Raw genomic sequence first — 4,325 nt, 5'->3', positions numbered from 1 at the left:
ATCCTACCACCTTGACATCCAGAGCAAAGGGCGGCCACAGACAGTGGTGTCTCCTGCTTAGGCTCCACTGCAACCAGCAAGGCAAGATCTCATTATATGTCAAAGGAGAGAATGGGAGCGACCCCACACCCAAGAGAAGGGGTACCACAGGTAAGAAAAGAGGAAGTTTCTCCTGGGAATAATTTTGCACTAAGCCGCGATCAACAATTGATCTTCACTCAACCACATACATACACCGTAGCTCAAGTGTCGCCGGAAGCGACATCGGAATGAATCATCCAGGGCCCACTATAGTCAGTTATGTATAACAATACTCAAAAACAACTGATATGCAAAAGTAAACAAATTTAATACACTTCATGTAATTTATACAATAGTTAAATCATCAAAAGACAATTTTAAACAGACACAGTTTAAAAATTAAAAAACACCTATGTGTTAACAATATAAAAAACAATATAAAAAACAACCATCAGAAAACAAAACAGTGTATAATCATAAGCACATCATTAATTGGTTACTCCTTATGGAATTCATTATAATCATATATTATGGGTGTCCACAAATTATCTCATCTATTCGCCACCCTATCAGATTCCTGGATGCAACTCCATGTAATACGTCGATGCGTTTCGATGGCCCTTTTGTGATTATAAGCCACCTTCTTCAGGACAAGGTATATAAACTGTTCTCTTTCAGTTGAACAAATAACCAATATTCCTAATTAGAAAACATATATAGGCAAAGTGTTATTATTTGTTTAAACATGTCATATCAGTGTTCTACACATATATCAATTAACGAAACCTGGTGAACATGCACCCACCTCCCTCAAACTTTAGGCGAAAAAACAGTTGGTACATTTTGTTTCCCCTGAATGATGCATTTTATCAAAACGCGTCAAGACTTATCAAGTTCATAAAGCTTCTTCAGGCAAACAAAGTATTTTGGCCCAGATACTGGGACCGTCTCTTGCCCCTCCTACAACCTAAGTATTGTGAAACATAACCGTACACGGGGTCCCATTCACATATTCCATTCAATCCACATCCTGTCACATTTATCCTTTTACAGGTCTACTTCTCATCATATATCCCGGCCACCCCAGGGAGCACAATGATGTTACCCACCTCACTGTATTGCTCGAGTGGGTCAGGGAACAATTGTAACACACACGCTTGGTGATGTGAGCGGGGCTCCTTATGGCTTCAACGCTCTTGGATTTTAACACTATAAACAAAGGGATAATGATCCTGTTATATTTAGAATTCCGACCACCTTAGCCATTCTGTTGTAATACAATATATGGCACCATACTAGGTAACCTACCTATTAACACGAAAGGAGTATTCCTCCAATCAAGAAATGTTCCGAAATAAAAAAAGGCGGGGCTCCTTAGGGCTCCAGATCGCTTATAGATCTAGGTGCTATTGAGGTAAGCATATAAACAGACAGACCGCCATATTAATGTGGTTCATTGTCCTTCAGGCATATACATTCTAGGTTTCTTATCTCCTACGTACATTTTCCAAAAAGGAACTACCAATCGCTTGGGGGATATTTGTCCTCCCACGTAGTGTCACCGATTTTAATGGAGGAATCCGCGTTTTCCCTTCCTCTCTCTTTTTAGGGGTAGTGAAAACAGTTGTTTCTATATCTGTAGGGTGATAGAGATACAATTGTACAGGTGCCTGGTTTGTATTCCTTAATTATTAACCCATCCCCGAACTGCTGTTTCGGGGGGTAAACGTAAATGTACTCACCAGAAATGTAAAAAGATGTGGCACGTCAATGGACTGGTTGCCTGTATTTAGCCTCAGTCTTCATCCAAGTTATATTTATGTGATGATAGAAGGGTAGGATCTAAAAGTAATCCCAAAAATTGTACATGTAAAATAGTATTAATCTGCGAGATCGTTGGCACTAGACCCTTTATCATTATATATTAGGGTGTATTCTGAAGGTAATTTTAGAAACTTGCCATCTCGTGGGCGCAATACTAAAGGGTCTACCAATTACCCAAAGTTCTTATAGTTTTATAGGTATGTAGTTGTTGCCCAAAACCTGCGCGCACTTGGTTAATTAAATTCCCCCCAACCCCATAAGGCCTCAATCATTCAGTGCGTCTGGGGGCTCTCAGATCTACTTAAAATGCTAACACACTGGCAAGTGCCCCGATAGTTTAACTAATTTCCTTGCTTTGATGAGGCTTCTATAGTTCAGTGCGTGAGGAGGCTTTAAAATAAAGTACAGACACACTGATTACAACCCCCGTAGTTTTACTGGTATCCCCGACTAAATAAGGTTTCAATATTTTAAAATAAAAGGGGCATTTGAAGGTTATGGATTGAAGTAGCTAAACCCGGGCTCTTATCACAATAGTTTAACTCGTTTACCTAACTCCCTGCTACTTTAATCGTCATGTGAGCGTCTATGGCTCTAAAGTGAAATACAAAACGCACGAGCGTGAAAAGGGCAACTTGCTTTGTCATGTCCAGCAAATCCTCCCTAGTCCCAATACTTCTTACCTCCTGCTCGGGTTCTGGCGTCCTTCCGATCGTCTTGCCCCACGGCTTGTAAAAAACGGACCGGAGGGGGTGTGCTATTTAAATCCCACCTAATGCACTGCACCTGTGGGAAAGCGCGCTGTTCTGCTACATTGCCTCCCGTCTCCACAGTTTGTTCAAGAATTAAAAGGGCCATGACTTGATACACATTGGCCCATATCCGCGCGAGATTAAAGCGGTGATTCCTATATTTCAATAGGGCGGTCCGTGGTTTAAATGGAAAGTAAACTGTTACCTTCATGCCGCATCCATTGGACAAACGGGGGGGTGTAAGTCCAAAACCACCATAACCCTGCTCCGTTTTTATGTCAGGGACGGCAACCAACGATAAAGAAGCAATACAAAACACAGGGATTAATGGTCTCCCCTGCATGTCCCTAATTACGATCTATATTTATCGTGCCATAGTCCATATGAGTTTAATAGGCTTCGCTTAAAGAAATAAAATTAGCTTTGCCTGGGCTAATGATTTCATTTATTAAAAGGCAAAATTAGGCGGGGGGGGGGGGGGGGGAAGAGCAGAGAAAAGTGAATCTCTATCATTTGTCTGCAAGGGTATTATTTGACCACACTGCATGTGCTGTGGGAACATTGGGTACCGTGCATATCCCCTGGCTGGCACGTGGCCGGTACACGCGTCAGTCAGTGGACACTCCACGGAGCCCCAAAGGTTCCCACAGCGGCAGTGTAAGCTTCATCTTTATTAGAAAAGGGAAGGAAGATGCTCAAATCACAATGGTCATCCAGTCCTCTCTAGTATTTAGACCTTGCCTGGCTGTGTCCAGGATAGAAATATACCACTGTTCGCGGTTCTTTCTTTTTAATGTGCTGTCACCACCTCTTTTATTCATATCTATACGTTCTATGATGAACCATTTCCGAAAGTGTATGACCCTTTTCTTATTATATGCCACATCCAACACACCACATCACCAATCCCAACAACCATATTCAGTTCAAGACCATCAAACACTCATATAACAACCTCACAACACATGCACATCCCACTAACCAGCACAGACCCTTAAGCTGCCTAACACACATTCCATCTCACGTTTATCAATGCATTCTATTTTTCACTCCATGCTCCTGACATCACAGAATGCATCACCTCTCACAACCCTGATGCACTATTCATCATAGAAACATGGCTCAGTGATATCCATTCACATCCCACACATCCTTCTTCCTACACCCTAAACACTACAGAATCCAGCATGCAGACTATGTTCTTAAGAAGAGAGGATTCCACATCATCATCCAGAAGTCCTTCTGTTCCTTCATCATTGGCAAGGGATGGGTAATTCCATGGAGCTCACCACATGCTTCTCCCCATTCTTTGCATCTCAGATCACCACGTCCTCCTCATCTCCAGGCTTCATGGGAAGAAGAAGGACTTAATTGATATATTCATGGACGTTTAGACCAAATCATCCATCCAAAGAGAATTCAACCTCCCAGACAACGCAGCATAAAAAAAATAAGATACGTCCTTCTGAAACCTACTGACTCACTCCATGTTGCTCTGCATTTCACTCAATCAACACTCTCCGAAGGCCTCATCCTAGACCTTCTCTTCTCAACATCACTAACCATGCATATCAAGCCTACCATACGATGATACCAGACAACTATATTGCTATCATCATCACCCTGCTCAGCATCCACAGAAGAAACATGACTGAAATTGAACAAAAAACCTTCAGATACTTGAAAGACCTCTTCAATGGCAACCGAATGCTCAAATTCATCTCTTGC

At 41.9% G+C, this 4,325-nt stretch overlaps 1 long non-coding RNA gene across 2 annotated transcripts; it reads right to left on the bottom strand.

Moving 5' to 3' along the window:
* Nucleotides 1-458: 458 nt before the first annotated feature.
* Nucleotides 459-2,615, bottom strand: LOC144766708 (uncharacterized). Of its 2 annotated transcripts, XR_013597892.1 has the most exons (5): nucleotides 2,529-2,615; nucleotides 1,764-1,863; nucleotides 1,330-1,427; nucleotides 1,131-1,230; nucleotides 459-720 (listed from the first exon to the last, which is right to left on the bottom strand). It is a non-coding gene; the product is annotated as an uncharacterized LOC144766708 (long non-coding RNA). The 2 variants fall into 2 exon arrangements; XR_013597893.1 differs by lacking the exons at nucleotides 1,131-1,230; nucleotides 1,330-1,427 and having other exon boundaries at nucleotides 462-720.
* Nucleotides 2,616-4,325: the final 1,710 nt, after the last annotated feature.

Source organism: Lissotriton helveticus, chromosome 7 (genome assembly GCF_964261635.1).
Source record: "Lissotriton helveticus chromosome 7, aLisHel1.1, whole genome shotgun sequence".
Lineage (NCBI taxonomy): Eukaryota > Metazoa > Chordata > Amphibia > Caudata > Salamandridae > Lissotriton > Lissotriton helveticus.
Note: the sequence above shows the minus strand (reverse complement) of the source record. Positions and strands in the feature narration are given on the sequence as shown.